Source organism: Elaeis guineensis, chromosome 6 (genome assembly GCF_000442705.2).
Source record: "Elaeis guineensis isolate ETL-2024a chromosome 6, EG11, whole genome shotgun sequence".
In the NCBI taxonomy this organism is placed as follows: domain Eukaryota; kingdom Viridiplantae; phylum Streptophyta; class Magnoliopsida; order Arecales; family Arecaceae; genus Elaeis; species Elaeis guineensis.
Window position 1 is genome coordinate 119104139 of NC_025998.2, and position 20768 is coordinate 119124906.

The 20768-nt window shown below is 30.2% G+C and overlaps 1 non-coding gene and 1 pseudogene across 1 annotated transcript; both read left to right on the forward strand.

Annotated features, from left to right (window-relative positions):
- Positions 1 to 4277: 4277 nt before the first annotated feature.
- TRNAR-CCG (transfer RNA arginine (anticodon CCG)) lies at positions 4278 to 4350 on the forward strand. The gene has a single exon. It is a non-coding gene; the product is annotated as a tRNA-Arg (tRNA).
- A 9545-nt stretch (positions 4351 to 13895) lies between these two features.
- On the forward strand, positions 13896 to 19218 carry LOC105046764 (thaumatin-like protein; annotated as a pseudogene).
- The last annotated feature ends 1550 nt before the right edge of the window (positions 19219 to 20768 follow it).

Below are 20768 nucleotides of genomic sequence, written 5' to 3' on the forward strand. Positions count from 1 at the left end.
TTTCCTTTAATTAAAAAAATATTATTTTTTCTAAAGTTCAATTTACAAAATTTTTTTCCACATTTTTCCTCATTTTTTAACTTTACACTGTATTTATTTTTTGATCAAAATTTAATTCAAATTAAATTTTAAATTTTCCTCCCATTTTTTTTCTTTATTTAAAATATTTTTTAAATAATAATGTTTAAATTAATTTAGTTATTTAAAATATTATTTTAAATTTTAATTACAATTTTAATTCTTATTTCTTAAAATTAAAAATTATAAACTTTGTTCTTCAATTACAATTACAATTTCTATTTTTTTTCAATTCTTTATCTTTTTATGAAATTTTTTTGAGATATTTTTAAATTTTATTTGAAAATTTTTTTAATTAAATAAATTTTAATTTTATAAATTACATTTAAAAAATATTTTTATTTCATTTAAACTTTAATTTTTTTTTTAATTTTTAATTTATAATCCTTATTTTTTGTGACTTTTTAAAAATTTTAACTTTTTAACTTTTCCTCATTTTTTTTAACTTTTTAATGTATTTCTTTTTTTATCAAAATTTAATTCAAATTTAATTTTTTTAAGTCACATTTATAAAATACCCTAAAAAAGAAATTATAATTAATTTAATTTAATTTTATTCTTTTATGATATATTTTTTCTAATCTAATTTATAATTTTTATAATTTTAAATTTTAATTTTAGTTTTTTTCATTTTTATCTTTTTGATATTCTATTACGTATTTTTTTTCTTTTATTTATAATATTTTTTAAAAATTTATATTTAAATTAATTTAGTTATTTAAAATATAATTTTTAATTTTATTTAAAATTATAATTCTTATTTCTTAAAATTAAAAATTATAAAATTTGTTATTCAATTACAATTATAATTTCTATTTTTTTTCAATTCTTTATATTTTTATAAAAAATTTTTAGCCTATTTCGCAAATTTTTTTGAATCTTTTTTAAATTAATTATTTTTAATTTGAGAAAGTAATTTGAAATAATATTTTAATTTCAATTAATCTTTAAAATTTTATTTTTTTAATTTTTACATTATAATTCTTTTTTTTTAATTTTTTAAAAATTTTAAAATTTATAATTTTTTTAAAAATTTTTAGGACAAATATTTCGAATGATGTTTTTCAATTAAATTTCAAATTTTTATTTCTTTCATATTTCTTTCTCTTTTTTTTATTTTCTATGATAATTTTTTTTTTATTTCTTAAGATTTTTTTGACATCTTTTAAAAAATATTTTAAATAAAAAATCTAAATTAATTTTTTTAATGAATTATAAATTCAAATCTTTATATTTTTAATTTCAATCAAAATTATAATTTTAATTTATTAATTAATTTTAAATTTTAAAAAATCAATTTTTCTATTTTTTCATGATTTTTTTCCTTTTTTTTTGTGAGAAATTTAAAAATGCCATTCAAAATGGCGTTTTTAAAGACGCCATCCCAAATGGCGTTTCTTCTTTTTTTTTTTTTTTTGGACGATGCCACCGTGGAAATGGGGGGTGACGTGGAAGGGGAAAAAACGCCATTCAAAATGGCGTTTTTTTCTTTTGCATTACTTTGGTAAATAAGTTTCGTTTTGATATATTTTGGTATTTAAGTTTTTTTTTTGAATTATTTGAAAAAAGAGCTCCTAAATTCTAGCCACAGGGTGATAGCCAAACAAGGAAATTATAGCCGTTATCCTTTCAGCGGAAAACTAAAAAAAGAAAAGAAAAGATGTTTTTTTTTTTTTTTTTGCCGCAAAAAGGGGTACCTTGGTTTTCGTATTTACTTTTGGAGACAAATTTTTAAGATTTGAAGAAAAAGGTAACCGACCATTTTAACTTTACCGTTAGTTATATGGAAATCTTATCAGTTATTTATCATCATCGTTAAAATTTATATCCTCTTAAAAAAATAAAACTAAGATATTGTCATTGGGGCTTGTGCCTTAAAAAAATAAGGAGAAATCCAGTTCTATTAATTAGAGCAGAAGCCCGGCCAAAAAGTATTTTTTTTTTAATTTTTAATATTTGTCGATCCCGAACACCATTCCGCATAATTGTATCAACTGAGTGGCCGAACCATAAATAAATGCACGACAACGGTTACATGTATGCAAAAAAACTCTTTTTTACCTTCGTGTTGTAATGACCTAAGAATTGGTGGGAACATTTTGCATTCATCCACGGGAGGTATTGGTACCCAAAAATACCGAAATAACAATAGAAACACACACCAACATACCAGGAAAAGATTATGCAGAACACTAACAAGAGAATTCATGTTATATTCTAGATTTATAAATATTTTGAATTTTATTGTTGGACGATGCCTTTTGAATACATCATGTATTGTGTTGTGTTATCCAACTTCTAATGTTAGTTTATGTTGTTGAGTAAAATCAATAGTTTATTTCGAAAGAAGAGTTTGGATAATTCGAGAATCTAATTGAGCCAACCCGATCTTCACATTGGTTCCAAGATTGCTTGTCTTGGTTTTAGTTCCAAGCTTTGTTAACTAATCCGAAAATCGGCCCGTTCTATGTGCAGCCTTGATAGGTAATGCAAGTGCCTCTTCAGCAATAACATTCTCATAAGATACTTTTATAGCATGACATGAAGTAAATCTTTCAACACTTATTTGTACATAGGCACCAATTCTGTGTCCCTTATTTACTGACCATGCCACGCCCATCCAACAACATATATAATCATAAACGAAAAGATATACAAATTAACCAATAAACCATCACACATTTGGTAGATAAGAAGGTCTCATAATAGGATTCTGATATCTAAGTGTGAAATTCTTTATATACCACCTCCAGTGTAGAAAATTTGATATGTAGCGCACCGTCTCGTCCAATTGATTTACATAATCACCACTTTCCAATGCACATTTAATACCAGCAGTTTCGCTTTTTTGTTTGAAATTTTGAATGACGAAAATGCTCTTCCTCTTTGAAAAAATTATGATATCCTGTGACCATATTATGATATCCTATAATCAAATTATGACTTCCTGCATAGAAAATCATAATTTGATCTCAGAATATCATAATATGGGAGGGATATTTTTGTCCAACCACTTTTCAATGTATATTTAATGTCCACGGTTTTATTTTTTTTTAAAATTTTGAATAATGAAAATGACCCTCCATTTTTAAAAAAATTATGACATCTTGTGTCAATATTATAACATCCTGTATAGAAATCTATGATTCATCATGAATTTCTATACAGGATGTTATATTTTTTTCATAAGATATCATAATGAGAGGTATTTTTGTCATTCAAAAATTTTATAAATTTTCAATGACGAAAATATCCTTCATACTTTATGATTCTAAAAAAAATATGACATACACAAGAAAGTAATAATTTAATTATAGAATATCATAATATGACCATAGAATGTCATAATTTTTTCAAAAGAAGAGAAATATTTTCGTCATTTAAAATTTTAAATAAAAAATTAAAATTATAGATATTAAATATGTATATTGCAGGTATTAAATGTGTGTTTGAAAATAATAACTGTATGGTCCAATCAGATGAGACGATATTAGAGATGGTATACAAAAAATTTCTTCAAGGAGCTCAATGTCTTATGCTTTGCTTCCCAAAAGGTTGAGATTGGGAATTTTCTGGCAGATAAAAAAACAAGCCCATAAAGCATCACAAGCACTTGTCACGCAGACACCTATTTCCCCCTAGAAATTATCTTTTTACTTTAAAAGCTACAAGAGGACTTTTCTGAGCAACAAGGTAATCAGACACGTTCATTTCCTTAATAAAGTTGGTGGAGAGCCTGGTACCTCCATAGCGCAAAAAATAAATAAAGAAAATAAAAACACTCAACCAGGTAAATTTTGGGTCAAATCTGAATCGAGCGATTCCTGAGCCTGACCTAAATCATCTGCAGTAGTAGATATCCGCTTCAAAATTCTGTTAAAAGTTTATTGAGCAAGAATCTTCTTGCTCCTAGCCAAGTTGACCGCAGATTCGCATCATGCCATATGTTGGGCTGAGAGATTAGTGTGACAGTTCTCACACATTAATGCACATGGATGGAAAAAGACTCCATGATGACTAAAATGGAGCATCGAAAGAGAGATCAATTGGCACCAAATGACAATAAACATGCAGCCAGAGTTCTTATAGTAACCTTTAAGAATCCACTAAAAAAATTTCATCATGGAGACAAGCTGGTGGGACGGCATCAGAATTTATGTAATTATTGATATGGTACGACTGAATTTTCAAAATACTCGGATCGCGTGGCCTAATGGATAAGGCGCTCGCCTCCGGAGCGGGAGATTGTGGGTTCGAGTCCCATCGTGATCGATTGTTTTTTTAATAGATATATTTTCTCAAATTTTTTTTCTTGCTCTAGATATATTTTTCTCAATATTTTTATCAATTCTATTTTTTTAATTTTTCTTTTTGTTCTAGATATGTTTTTTTCAATATCTTTGTCAACTCTATTTACTTTTTTTTTTTAAAATTTTTTTTTCCCAACTCAATTTTTTACAATTTTTTTGCCAAGCATTTGCAATTTACTTTTTTAAACTCCATTTTTCTAATTTCATTATCAAGCCCTGTCCCAACGTGATTGTTTCTTTTTTTTTTTTTTAATTTTATTTTTCAACTATATTTTCTCAATTTTTTTGCCAAACATAGTATTTATAATTTTCATATTTGCTATCCTTCCAATTCAGGACAAACCCAGTCCTATCATGGTCATTTCTTTTTTTTTTTTTTTGCTCTAGATATGCTTTTCCCAATATCTTTGCCAACTCTATTTTTTATCAATTTTTTTATCAATTTTATCAATTTTATTTTTTTAAATTTTTTTCTAACTCTATTTTTTCCAATTTCTTAGCCAAGCATTTGCAATTTTTTTTTGAACTTTATTTTTCCCAATTTCATTGTCAAGTCCCGTCCCAATGTGATTGTTTCATTTTTTTTCTTTTTCTTTTCAACTTTATTTTTCAACTATTTCTTTCCAAATTTTTTACCAAGCATTTTTCAACTATTTCTTTTTAAATTTTTTTGCCAAGCATGATATTTAAAATTTTCATGTTTGCTATCCTTCTAATTTAGGGTAAGCCTAGTCCCATCACGATCGTTTCTTTTTTTTTTTTTGCTCTAGATATATTTTTCCCAATATCTTTGCCAACTCTTTTTTTTTCAATTTTTTTTAAATTTTTTAGCTCAATTTTTTTTTAAATTTTTTTTCTCCAACTCTATTTTTTCAAATTTCTTTGCCAAGCATTTGTATTTTTTTTAAACTCTATTTTTCTCAATTTCATTACCAAGCCCCATCCCAACATGATTGTTTCATTTTTTTTTCTTTTTTCAACTTTATTTTTCAATCATGTTTTTCTCAATTTCTTTGCCAAGTGTGGCATTTAGAATTTTCATGTTTGTTATCCTTCTAATTCAAGTGATGATTAACTTAAACTCCAAACATAAAAAATTTTTATAGGCTAAACGAGTTTGTCCATGTTAAGATAGTATGACTCGTTAACGAAGAAAAAGAAGAATAGCAAAAAAAAGAAGTGGACATAAAATACTTTTAGCCATAGCAAAAGTAGAAATTATTTACAAGCTTATAATTATAATAGAGATTTTTCGTAAGGTTATGATCTCATCAAACAAGATTTTCTATAAGATATTTAATAAATTTATTTTTTATTAAAATAATATTTTTTAAAAATTTTATTAGAGAGTGAATGTTAGAGGTGTATAATAATACAAGTCATAAGTAAGAGAATGGCTTAATATTTACAATTAATATGAATAAGTATTAATGTAGACGTTAGATATACATGTTAAATTTTAAAGAAAAATAAAATCTAGTTTGAATAATTACAAGAGTTTTTAGAAAGTGAAATATCAAAGCACTATAGTACTTTCTCTTCAAGATCGAGTCAATAACAAGGAGAAAATAATCCTTCTAACTTTACATCCTTTTTTAGGATGTATTAATAACATGGTGGTAAATGCATCGATAATATTGTTATGGCTATAATGATACTTATGATAATGTGGTGGAGACCATGGTAGCATGATAGTGCGACAGCAGTGGTGAGAATAATAGATTGATAGCAGTTATATTTGTAGTGATAATATGATGATAACAATAATAGTCATAGATATTATTGTAAAGATGATAGCAATAGTAGTGATGGAGATGATAGTAGTAGCTATAGTAGTGATGATAGTAGTGGAGATGATGATGGTGGAGACGAGATAGAGATGATAATGGAGAGTGGAGATGATAAAAGTAGTGTTAATGTGATCATAAAAAAAATAAAATTCTTATTTTAATATAGTACAAACTTAAACTCCAATAATGGTAAATTTTTTAATATTTAACTAGAGTTCTATATATCTGAATAATCTTTATAGTCATGCTTCACAAGTAAAATAGGTTTGATCATATTAAAATAGTATGAATGATTAATAAAGAAAAAGAAGAATATAAAAAAAAATTAGATAGAAGATACTTTAACCATAGACAATATGATTATGACCATAATGGTGGTGGTGGCAGTGTCATAGAGGTTATACTAGCACGATGGCATGACAGAAGTGATAAGGATGGCATATTGGTAATGATAATATTTGTAGAGATCAGTGGTTATGATAGCAAAGATGGTAGCAAAAATGATGATGAAGATGACAATGGTGCCTATAATGATAATGATAGTGATGGTGGAGATGATAATAGTAGTGGATATATGATGATGGGGATGGGATAGAGATGGCAGTAGAGACAATGGTAGAGCTGATAAAAGTAGTGTCGATGATGGTAGTAAAAAAAATAAAATCTTTATTTTCAGTATATTTCTGTAAGATTATGATCTCATCAATCAAGATTTTCTATAAGATATTTAATAAATCTATTTTATATTAAAATAATAATTTTTAAAAATTTTGTTAGAGAGTGAATGTTAGAGATGTGTAATAATATAAGTTATAAGTAAAAGGATTATTTGATATCCAGAATTAATATGAATAATCATTGATATAGATAATAGATATACACGAATGTTAAATTTTAAAGAAAAATAAAATTTAGTTTGAATAATTATAAAAGTTTTAAAAAATAAAAGACTGAAGCACTATAGTATCTTCTCTTCAAGATCGAGCCAAGAATAAGGAGAAATTTTTTTTTTTTTGACTTTACATCCTTTTTAGAGATGTGTCGGTGACTATGGTGATAAATGTATCGATAATGTGGTTATGGCTATAATGATATTGATGGTAATGTGGTAGAGACTATGGTAGCATAATAGTATAACAGAAGTTGTAGTATGATAGATTGATAGCAGCTACATTTATAATGATAACATGATGATAACAGTAATAGTGACATACATTATTATAAATATGATAGCAATAATGGTGATGGAGATTATAGTGGTGGCTATAGTAGTGATGATAGTAGTAGTGGAGATGATAGTAATAGTGACCATGATGATGGAGGGGATGAGATAGAGATAGTGGTGGGGAGCAAAGATGATAAAAGTGATGTTTATGTAGTGGTAAAAGAAATAAAATCTTTATTCTAATATAATATAAACTTAAACTCCAATTATGATAAATTTTTATATTTAACTAAAGTTCTATATATCTGAATAATCTTTATAGTCATGTCTCACAAGAAAAATGAGCTTGGTCATATTAAAATAATGTGATTGGTTAATAAAAAAAAGAAAAATATATAAAAAAAAGTAGACATAAGATACTTTAAAATAGATAATATAGTTATAACCATAATGGTTGTGATAGTAGTATCATAGAGGCCATACTAGCACAATGGTATGACAGAAATAATAAGGATATCATATTGATGGGGACGATATTTATAGAGATAATATGATCATAATACTAGTAGTTATGATAGCAAAGATGGTAGTAGAAATGATGGTAAAGATAATAGTAGTGGCTATAGTGATGATGATTGCGATGGCAGAGATGATGGTAGTAGTAGAGATATGATGGTAGAGATGGGATAAAGATAGCAGCAGAGACAACGATGAAGATGATAAAAGTGGTATCGTTGATGGTGGTAAAAAAAAATAAAATCTTTATTTTTGATATATTTTCTATAAAATTTTGATCTCATCAATCAAGATTTTCTATAAGATATTTGATAGATCTATTTTCTATTAAAATAATTATTTTTAAAATTTTATTAAAGAGTAAATATTAGAAGTATACGATAATACAAGTCATGAGTAAGAGGATTGTTTGATATCTAGAATTAATATGAATAAGCATTAATATGGGCAATAGATATACACAAATGTTAAATTTTAGAGAAAAAAAATCTAGTTTGAATAATTATAAGAGTTTTAGAAAGTGAAAGACCAAAGTACTATAGTATCCTCTCTTTAAGATCGAGTTAATAACAATATGAAAAAAAATCTTTTTGACTCCACATCCTTTTTAGGGATGTGTCAGTGATTGTGGTGGTAAATGTATCGATAATATGGTTATGGCCATGATGATATTGATGGTAATGTGATAGAGACCATAATAGCATGATAGTACGATAAAAGTGATGAGGATGATAGATTGGGAGCACCTATATTTATAGTGATAACATAATGATAACAGTAATAGTAGTAGATATTATTATAAAGATGATAGCAATAGTGGTGATGGAGATGACAATAACGGTTATAGTGGTGATGATAGTGGTGGTGGAGATGATAGTAGTAGTGGAGATGATGATGGTGGGGATGAGATAGAGATAGTGGTGGAGAGCGGAGATAATTAAAGTGGTGTTAGTGTGGTGGTAAAAAAAATAAATTTTTTATTTTAATATAGTATAAACTTAAATTTCAATCATGATAAATTTTTTTATGTTTAACTAGAGTTATATATATCTAAATAATCTTTATAGTCATGTTTCACAAGCAAAATAGGTTTGGTCATATTAAGATAGTATAATTGATTAATAAAAAAATATAAAAAAAAATTAAACAGAAGGCACTTTAACCATAGACAATATGATTATGATCATGATAGTGGTGGTGGTAGTATCATAGAGGCCATATTAGCATAATGGTATGATAGAAGTGGTAAGAATAGCATATTAATAGAAACAACATTTGTAGAGACAATATGATGATAGTAGTAATGGTTATGATAGAAAAAATGATAGTAAAAGTGATAGTAAAGATGATAGTGGTGGCTATGATGGTGATGATAGTGATGGCGGAGATGATGGTGGTAGTGGAGATATGATGGTGGAGATGGAATAGAGATAGAGGTGGAGATAATTGCGAATATGATAAAAATGGTGTTAATGATAGTGGTAAAAAAAATAAAATTCTTATTTTTGGTATGGTAAAAATAAGAACTTAAACTTCAAGCATGATAAATCTTATATTTGACTAAAATTTTTTATTTTTTGAATGATGTTTATCATTATGTCTTATAGGTCAAATGGATTTGGTTATGTCCAAATAATATGATTAGTTAGCAAAAGAAAAGAAGAATAGAAAAGAATTAGAGAGAAGATACTTTAACTATAGGCAATATAGGTATGACTATGATGATGGTGGTGATTATATGGTAGAGGTTGTTATAGCATAATAGTGTGAAAGTAGTAAAGATGGCATTTGGCACTAACAATATGTGTAGTGACAAACATGATGATAGCGATAGTGGTGGTGGATATGATGGCAATGGTAATAGCAAAAAATGATGGTAAAGATGATAGTAGTAGAATTATGATGGTGACGGTAATGATGGTGGAGATGACGATGATGGGAATGAATGGAGATGGTGGTGGAGACAATAGTGAAGATAATAAAAGTGGTGTTGATGATAGTTGTAAAAGAAATAAATTTTTTATTTTAAATATAATAAAAATAAAAATTAAACTCCAAGCATGATAAATTTTATGTTCAGGTAGAGCACTTATTTTCTGAATGATCTTTATAGTCATGCCTCCTAAGCAAAATAGATTTGTTCATGTTAAAATAGTATGATTGTTTTAACAAAAAAAAAAAAATTAGACAGAGGATATTTTAACTATGGATAATGTTGTTATGGTCATGATGGTGGCAGTGTGGTCCATGATAGCACGATAGTGTGATAGAAGTGGTGAGGATAGTATGTTGGTACAGCAATATTTGTAGCTACAACATGGTAATAGCAGTATTGGTGATGAAATTATAGTAAGGACAATAGCAAAAGTAGTGATTAAGATGATTGTGATAGAGCTATGATAGTGGTCATAGTGGTAGTGAAGATGATAATAATAACGGAGATGATGATGATGCAGATAGTATAGAGATGGTCATGGCGATAATAGTGATGATAAAAGTGGTGTCAATGGTAGTGGTGCAATGAAATTTTTATTTTGAAAATAATAAAAGTAAGAGCCTAAATTTTATGTTTGACTAGAGTTCTCTATTTTTTAAATGATCTTTATGGTCATGTCTCATAGGCAAAACATATTTGATCATATTTAAATAGTATGATTAGTTAACAAAGAAAAAGAAGAATTGGATAGAAGATATTTTAACCATAGACAATATGGTTATGACTATTATGATGGTGGTGGAAGTGTGGTAAAGGCTATGGTAGCATGATAATATAACAAAAGTAGTGAGGATGGCATAGAGTCGCAATATTGATAGTAACAACTTGGTGATAATAGTAATGGTGTGAATACAATAGCAAAAGTGGTGGTGAAGATGATAGTGGTAGCTCTAGTGGTAATGATAGTAACGATGGAGATGATGGTGGTGGGGATAGTATAGAGATGGTTATGAAGACTAACAGCAGAGATGGTAAAAATGATACCAGTGATGATCGTAAAAAAAATAAAATATTTATTTTAAAAATAGTAAAAGTAAGAACATACTTAAACTCCAAGCATGATAAATTTCATGTTCAATTAAAGTTCTCTATTTTCTGAATGATCTTTATAGAGTCATGTCTCATGGGCAACTAGTCATGTTAAAATAATATGATTAGTTAATAAAGAAAAAGATAAATAGAAAAGAAGAATCGTATGGAAGATGCTCTAACTATAGAAAAAGTAAAAATTATTTAGGGCCTATTTGGATGGTTGAGCTCAAAATTTTATAGGATTTGTGGCCCAATCACCAAAATATAGAACTATAGATTGGGTTTGGCCTATTTTACAACTGTCTAAGATCACTTTTTGACCTCAACAAATTATTTTTTTCTCCCAATAAAATTCAAGCTAGCCCACTCAAAAGGTGGTCCCGGGCAATTGTATAATAGGTCAAATTCAGCCTATAATTCTATATTTTTGGTGATTAGGCCATGAATCCTATATAATTTTAGTCCAACCATCTAAACATGCCCTTACAAGCTTATAATTGCAATAGGATAATTTCCTAGAAGGTCATGATCTCATCAATCAAGATTTGTTATAAAGATATTTAATAAATTTTTTTTATTAAAATAATTATTTTAATATTTGTTAGAGAGTGAATGTTGGAGGTGCGTTGGAGGTGCAGAATCACACATATTATTGTGTTGGAGGATTGTTTGATATCCAGAATCAATATGAACGAGCATCAGTATAGATAATAGACATATATGAATATTAAAATTTAAAAAAATAAAATCTAGTTTGAATAATTATAAGAGTTTTAAAAAATAAAAATTGAAATGGTATAGTTGTCTCTCTCCAAAATTGAGTCAATAACAAGGAGAAAATAAAAATCTTTCTTACCTATATCCCTTCTAATGATGTGCCAGTGATTATGGTGGTGAAAGTACTCACAATGTAGTTATGGTCGCTGGGGGGTAGTGTAGTAAAGGGCATGCTGGGATGACGGTATGGTAAAGATGGTGAAGGTGGTGGATTGGTAGCAGTAATACTTATACTGATAATGATAATAATAGCAGTAATGATGGTGGATATGATAATAAAGATGATGATAGTGGTGGTAGAAATGATAGTGATAGCTATTGAAAAGATAAACTTAGTTATTAATTAGATATTTTAGTAGGATAGTTTAGGATGCTAAATATGAAGATATTATTTTATTAGAATTAGTTAATTAGATGAAGATATTGGATAATTTTGAAGTAACTATTTTGTTAGAATTAGTTGTTGCTCTATTTATCTATTTGATATTTTAGTTAAATTTCAAAGCTATATATATATATGATATATGATAGAGAATATAATCAGTCCACCAATGATAAAAAGTCTCATTTTTTTCATTTCTTTTTCACTTAATTAGTATTTTTTATATTTTATTTTTTATAATATTTAGCACCCCTCTCTTTTATCAATAGCTATGATAGTGGTGATAATGGTAATAGAGATAATGATTATGGAGATGGGGTAAAGATAATGGTGGAGTCAATGGCGAAGCCAAAATAGATGGTGTTAGTGGTGGTGTTAAAGGATGCAAAATTTTTATTTTGAAAATAGTGAAAGTAATTTTTTTAAAAATAATTAATATAATTTTAGAAATAAAATAAAAAAATAATATTGAGCATATTTTTTATTTTGATTTATCTAATTTTATTTTCAAAAATAAAAAATAAAAATAAAAACTATGCCAAAGAGGTTATAAGCTTAATTAATTATATATATATATATATATATATATATATATATGTCACTTCTAAAAAAAATTATTTTTATATATAGAAGAATATTAAAAATAATTAAAATACTTTGAATCTGAAATTTTAATGAGATAAATCAAAATATGAATAGGACTACGTGATTCATGGTAACAATTAATCCAATTTATGGTCACCTAGATCCAAGTGCTTGGAGCGACTTATTTTGGAATTTGAATTCACAGTAAGTTGGAATAACTCAACTAGTATCCTCTTTTTTTCATAGAAAAAATAATAAGTCAAGCACATCGAACACGATAAAAGAAATAGCTATTCCAAATGTCAAATTTGTTCTGCTTCTCTATCATAAAATCATATATATTTATAAATTTTCTTCCATTTTCATTAGGATAAACTAATGAGAAATATCTAATTGAGTTTAAACTTAAAAGTAGCTATCTATTTAAGTTTTAAGTAAAAAATTCTCTCCATTTGAAATATAACTTAAAAACAGCTATCCAAATGGGATGAAATGACCCAATTATCCTTGCAGTTATAAAGCAACACTACACTATTATAAAATAATACTACATTATTATAAAACAATACTGCATTATTATAAAACAGTATTGTACTATTATAAAATAATACTATATTATTATAAAATTATATTATACTATTATAAAGCAACACTGCATTGTTGAAAAGTAATACTACGCTATGATAATATAATACTATCTTATTGTAAAAGAATACTGTACTAATATAATACAGCAAAGCAACACTGTATTATTATAAAGGAATACTACATTATATAATGTAGTGCTACTTTATTGTAAAAAATATTACACTAATATAATAAAATAAAATAATACTATATTATTATAAAAAAATTCTATACTAAATAATGTAATATTGTCTTATTGTAAAGAAATATTGTACTATGATAATGTAATACTGTAGTATTTTTAAAAATATAAAGATATAAGGATATAAGAATAATTTCAATAAAAAATGAATAATTTTTTTTAATTTATATTTAGAATGAATAATTATTTTTATATAAAATTTATATAAAAAATTATTTTTAAGTTAAAAATAAAATTAAAAATTTATCTTAGTTCTCTATTTTCATTGTCACAACTAAATGATGGAAAAGGCCATTTGAGCCCATTTATTTGCCGTCCCTTCTAGGTCTCCAATCATCCGCAACCACTCGACACAGAATTTAGTATCACAATCCAACTTGCTTTGAACTTTCTCCATATCCTAAACCACACGCAACACGCCTTGGTAAAAAATGACACTCTAATATCTGCAAAAGCCTTCTAACCCCTCCGAAGAAACCCACACGATCCACCTAAAAGACCTTCCCATATGGCCTCATCAACGTCCCTTCCTCTCCTCCTCCTCCTCAGCCTAAGCCTCTCCCATGCCGCCACCTTTGACATCAACCAGTGCCCTACACCGTCTGGGCCGCCAACTCGACCGAGGCCAGAACTGGACCCTCGAAGGCGAGCCCGGCACCCCCAACGGCCGCATCTGGGCTCGCACAGGCTGCTCCTTCGACAGCAAAGGCCACGGGTACTGCGACACCGGCGACTGCGGTGGCCTCCTCGCGTGCCACTCTCCCGGCTCCCCGCCGAACACCAACGCCGAATTCGCCCTCAACCAATACGATGACCTGGACTACTTCGACATCTCCCTCATCAACGGCTTCAACGTGCCCATGGAATTCGGCCCCAAGTCCGGGAGCTGCCGCGGGATCCGGTGCTCCGCCGACATCGTCGCCCCGACCGGCTGAAGACGCCGGGGGGTTGTCACAACCCGTGCACGGTGTTCAAGACTGATCAGTACTGTTGCATCTCCGGGAGATGCGGGCCGACCAACTACTCCCAGTTCTTCAAGAGGAACTGTCCGACATCTTACAGCTTCCCGTTCGATGATCCGACGAGCACTTTCACTTGTCCTGGTGGGACCAACTACAAGGTTGTGTTCTGCCCTCAAGAGAGTGGGCATGTCTCCATCTGATTCACTTCATTCCCCATTGTAACAAATAGGAGACAAGAAGATCCAAAGAAGGAATTATGCTATGGATGAGTCTCACCAAATATTTCCCATGCTCATTGATTGAATCACGGATTGCCAAACCAGTGCTAAATTCCATTTTTTGAGTCATGGTTTCTGGAAAACATCGTGGTCCTCATTCTTCTGGAATTTTAATTCCTCACTATTAGGAACTGGTGGAAGGGATGAATGCGTTCGCACTAGTGAGTTCAACATTTTTCAAATGAATTCTGTATTAGAAGTGGAATTTCAATGAGATATTTCATACTTTTAGAGAATCAAAATTGGATATTTTTCTTATTAATTTGTCGAAAATGTATTTGCATGTCCTCCATTAAGTACAACTACTTCCATTTTACTCCTGTGGATTACCTCGGCCTAGGGAATGACTTCCTAAAATAATATAGAAGTGTTGCTATTGAAAATCAAATTTTGATAACATAGAATTGTGCTAGCTAGCATTGTCAAAATAAAAATACTAAGTGCTCCATAATGTCAGCGTCGTTTTGCTAGCACATAATAAAGATATTTGGTAATCACCAATGAATGTTCAAGAATTTTCTTGAACAATAAAAGATTCGATAGATTATGTTTTATGGAATTTCCAAGAATAAACGATAGATATACCCCTATAGTTTTGCAAATGAAAGAAATTATATTCTTCTTTAATCCAAGTATAATGCATGGTAGACTTTGAAATTCATGTTTAGCCCCATGATTATATTTCGATACAACCTGGCTAGATAACTTATACTGGTTGACTATGAATACATCAAAGAAAATCTCATGGTTGTCCTGCTTATGCCTACAAGACTACAATGTTAAGTGTAGATACACATATATGGTATATGTGTGTATATATATTTGCATTCATGATTAGCACAACATATGTATCTCTCAGCTGAACAGCAAGAAGAGGTTTTACCTTCAACAGTGCAACGACTCAGTTGATTGGGGAAGCAGCATAGAGATAGGAAAGACTACTTTCGAATATGTGCCTTTGTAATTAGAAGCTTTATAAAGGCTTGCTCAATGCAGAAATTCTCTTGGACCTATTCTCGATCACCATGACAGCAAGAAGAGGCACAAGATCATTATCAACATTATCTCTTAACTTTTACCCAAGTTCATTGAGTGATTTTCGCTTATGAACAAGTAAATTTGATCTCTTCATATAAGCATTATATATAAGCTTATGAACAATTCCATTTTTTTTAGACCACCTCCCCGGCCAAGTCCCAAGATGTAGTTAGGCAGCTATTACTAACGACTGGATGGAAAACTAGTCTTCTTGTTTAAATATGATACCCTTTTTGTAATCCTGAACTCTCTTCATCTATCATTCTATGGATCATAACTTGCTTGTTGTGGTGAATGATTTTATATCCTAGTTTTGGTCCACAACTTTGGCCAAAATCTTTCCCCTGTATATTGCATGACTCTGAACATTATTACCTTTCTGATGCTCATAAAAAATGATTTTTTTATCAATTGAGGAAAATGAACCATATGCTTTTTTTTGGTAAGTAAACCATTTGCTTTCATTGCAATATTTATTATAATTGGTGAATCCATTGTTATGTACAAGTCTTCTCAGTGTCTATTTTCATCCTCCACACTTCAAAGCCTTCTATATTGAGTGTTCACCAAGGTCTTTGTAAAGATAAAAATTTCCATTGACTTTAGAAGTTCCTATACGTTGATGTTGTACATCATCATTAACAATATGATTATCAATTTGTACGCCCCATATTTAGAACATTCATTTTCTTATGGAAATCCATTTATTTTACGGGTACTTGATGTGTTGATTAATTGAAAAAATTTTCTTTTTGGTTCCTAGGTATTTTAAATGTTTCATATTATCATTTAAGCTGTTAGACCGCTGATTGCGTAAGCACTTTCAGTTTGCAATACAATGTGATTGTTTGATGGATTCATGTTAATTTTGACATTATCTGTAATGTAGGTAAAGTGTGACATCCATATTATTGCCAATCAGTGTTAGAAAATGGTGGATAGAACTGTTATTATGTGTTTGCTTGTACATTTGATCCATTATTTTGTTGTTTTTTAACGTAAGTCTTATTTCCAACCTCATGCCTTCTTAACTTGTTTAGTCCTTGTTGTTTGACATGTCTTCTCTTCTCATTTTGTTACTATGCCCTTAAATCACCAACAATGTCGGAATTACTGAAGGCTTTTCCATCTGTGATGGCAACTTTGTTGAGGTCTACAATGATGAAAATCAAGAAGGTATAATTGGAGTTAGATTTTAAGATGAATTAGATTGTAAATTTACATATATAAAGAAGTTCAAAAATATGCTCAATTTAATGATCAGCTTATGCTTATAAAGATTCTTCATCTTTAAAGGAATAGATACAATATAAAAACTCAAATTTCACTTTAGGCCATTAAATTATGATATCAGCATTGAACTGAAATTCCATATTGTCGATTAAGTAATCAAACAAGTTTGATCTAAGGTGAAATGCTGATTTAGGCAGGTCTGATTTTGGTTCCCCATAATCTTTAGGCAGGAATCCTCTAACAAGTTTTCCCTTACAGATTTTTTGCAGTTTTGCAAATGAGGTTACTGGGAGTTCTTTTTTTTTTTTTTTTTTTTTTTTTTTTTTTTGAGAACAGACAGACACACACACACACAGAGAGAGAGAGAGAGGAGAAGAAGGGCTAAAAAGTTCTCTTTTCTTCGGTTTGCGACTCACGTTAGGAAGGCAATCGTTGCTCCTTATAAGTCTTCTTGATGTTAGCGGAAGAGGATTCATAAAGCTAACCCCATATATATGGGTGAAAGTATGCTCAAGTATGCTCTCTGTTGCTTTTTTAAGCTGCAAAGGCTATACGTTAGAAAACTGAAAGCTTGCAGCAGTCCATTTCCTCCATTGAAAGAGTTGATAACTAAGGAGCATCCGTGTCTCTCTTTTCTGTAACTGCAATCCAGCAGGAGTTTTTCTCGATTTAGTTCCAGTTTATGTTGTTTTAATTGTATGGAAATTCTTTCGCATCCTTACGGCACTCTATTTGTTCTTGCAGCTTTTCAGGATGCTGTTATAACAGGTTTCTTACTGGATACAGCACGTAACATTGTTGAATACATTGAAGTAATATCGAAATTCTCAAAAGTGAAGTTCTTGAAGCTGTTCAGAACGATTCTGCATTTAGTTACTTTTCAAGATATCCCTGAAATTTACCATTTTTTCTCAAAATTTGATCTGTAAGCAAATGCAACTTTTTATCAATAGATTCTGTCTCATTTATCTGCAATAAGTTCATTTTCTTATGGTATAAATAAATCAAACAACTTATTCCTCAAGAAAATAATTCAAACAACTTGATGTATTAACAGGTCTTGATAAACTTGGTCCCTGTATCACTGTGCAGACTCATAGTCAGCTGACATATGTAAATATATATTTCCAAGGTCAAATAAATATATAATTGTTGATATTTTACTTCATGAGATCTAACTTGTTCTCCTCTCACATCCAGGAGATGTTCATTGAACTCAGTTTGGAAGATCTGAAAAAGATTGCTTGCCATTATGGATTTGAAATGGAGTACCTACAATTAATCTTTAAGGTAATGGCTTTTAGAAAGTTTCGGTAATTCATGTGTTTCCATGTATTTGTTCCATGAACCATGGATAGAGAAAATCATTAATCTGATGACCTATACTGCAAATCTCGATCAATGGTGCAAGTAAGCCTGTTATCTTTTTGGTTAGTTTTCAGGCTTACGTGTTCCTTGATACATTGTAATTGCAGACCTGTATTTGTCAATATCCATTCTACCTCATATGACAATTATTTTAATCTGGAGCACACCCATACTTTGCTGACAGCTAAATTGAGAAAAGTCTAAGAACTAAAGCACATCTGCATACTATATGATCATATGGAATCAAAACAGAGCTCTCCTTATTCTGCTAACTCATAGAAAAGTGGTAATAGGTGCTATCGAGATCCTGTGCTTTTGTTTATGAAATTCTCCATGACCCTTGAGCTAGACTGTACAGCTGACAGGAATAACCTGCACTTAACCCCATCATGATGCTGAGCACACCCGCATAAACTGAAGTTTATATTATGGAAGTTTAGATCAGCTATTGTGCAATGTTATTGTAATGGGCAAATATCTCATTGCTGCTTCTGAATTGCAGAATCCATGTACCTTGCAGCCTTTTGGACAATGAAGAAGAAACTAGTGAAGCAAAGTTATTGTTCTTGGTGAGCTATAGGTGTGCCATTAGCTTTATTTGTAAAAGCAACTGACGACATAGAAGTGCTAGGTTTAATTATGCTATCTGATCATAGATGCAGGTTAGCCTTGGAAATGAAGTGGCAAAAAGGACTGATGGTGGACTAGTGGGATACATGAAAAACTGTACTTATTTGGCCACTGTGAATACTTTAACTTGGTACACCATCCATCTATGTTCTTTTTTTTCTTTAATTGTGAACTTGAAATATTACAGGTTATGAATTCTATCTGGAGACAATTCATTTGGTTAAAAAATCATGGTTAGATTTATTAAGACATCGCTACTCTACATATATTTGTGGTTTAAACCATCATCTTACTTGAATATTATCTGTAATCACTGCAAGTCCATCGTAAGGCCGCAGTGCAAAGTATTTCAACCAATGTTGCAGAATGAAATCGCACACCTAAACACAGAATTGATATATAGATATGCGGGACTGAACAGGGACTAGTTTAAAGGAAATCAGGGCGTGACCCCATTCTTTCTATTAGTAAAATGATATTTTAGCCGCGGTTGTTTTGGGTCACTTAGTAGGTTCACTGTAGGGAAAAAAAAAAAAAAATCCACCACAATAACGGTACAAATTTCAATTCATTTTAATCAGTAAACTGTTATACCTTTCTTTAAGAGCAATCACTACAAAAGTGGACATGTTTTCTGTAATTATGAAAATACTCTTATGTAATTTACAATAAATATAATTATTTCAAACTATGATTCTCGCCATTGTTTCCTTTTGGCCTTTGGTGGTGGTGGTAGTGGTCGTGGTTTTTCTTTTTTTTTTGGTAAGAGGTCGTGGTCGTGGTTGGGAGCAGGGGTCAAGCCAAAAACTAAAATTCCATGCGGCCATTGAGCGTCCAAGAAATGTTGTGACCAACCAATCCATTGGTTGACCTCCTTTAACGAAAAAGAAAAAGATATGAAGCCCGGCAAAAACCCCCAGAATTGAAAAGCGGGTTCGCCTGTGGATCACCCCTGGCAAAAAAGAAACATTAGTCACTGTAGAACAACGTGGTCCTCTTGGGAACGGGATTCCAGGATTCAACTCCGGCAGAAACAGAGTCAGCAGGAGACCAGCCGGTCGCCAGTCATCGTTCAAAACTTGTCGGAAATCACCGGATGGATTGGTCCCAACAAGTCTGCCCTCCCGTCTTTCTATCTGATGTATGGTGATCAAGGAATGGTGGCATGTGGAGGAACGTTGTGGTGGCGAGACGGCATTGTCTTATTGGATATTTAGTATAATTTATCAGAAGGGTAGCATTTTTTTTTTTTTCTGACAGTAGAAGGGTAGCTTTTGAATAGTGAAGGAACCATATGGTCATCCATAAACGGTAACTTATGATTTGCTGAGCTTGGAAGTTGACGGGCAGCGGGTGGTTCCCCGCTGCATGGCATATCTGCCATTCATCAAGCTGAGAGCTACATCAGAGAGACTGATTCATGATATCCTGATTCTGCAAGCTAACAGCATAATTCTGGAAAAGATCTCCAAAACAATCATATCATTTCAAACTGCACCAGTGTTTTCTTAATACTAGTTGTTTAGCTTATATTTTATTTTATTTATTTATTTATTTTTGTGCAGGATCAGAGGGTGATCCAAAATGACCCATAGATGAGTTTGGGTTGAGAGATGTTGACCTGGTGCTGGGTCTTGAGTCAAGGTTTTCATACGTTATTATCGATAATCTATCTGATCCAAACTTGAATCATTGCAACCCTAACTTAAAATCAAACTTTATTTTTATGTGAAAATGTTTTACTATTACCCACTTATACAACGATGATGATACCCCAACCTTCTTACATCCCTCACCCA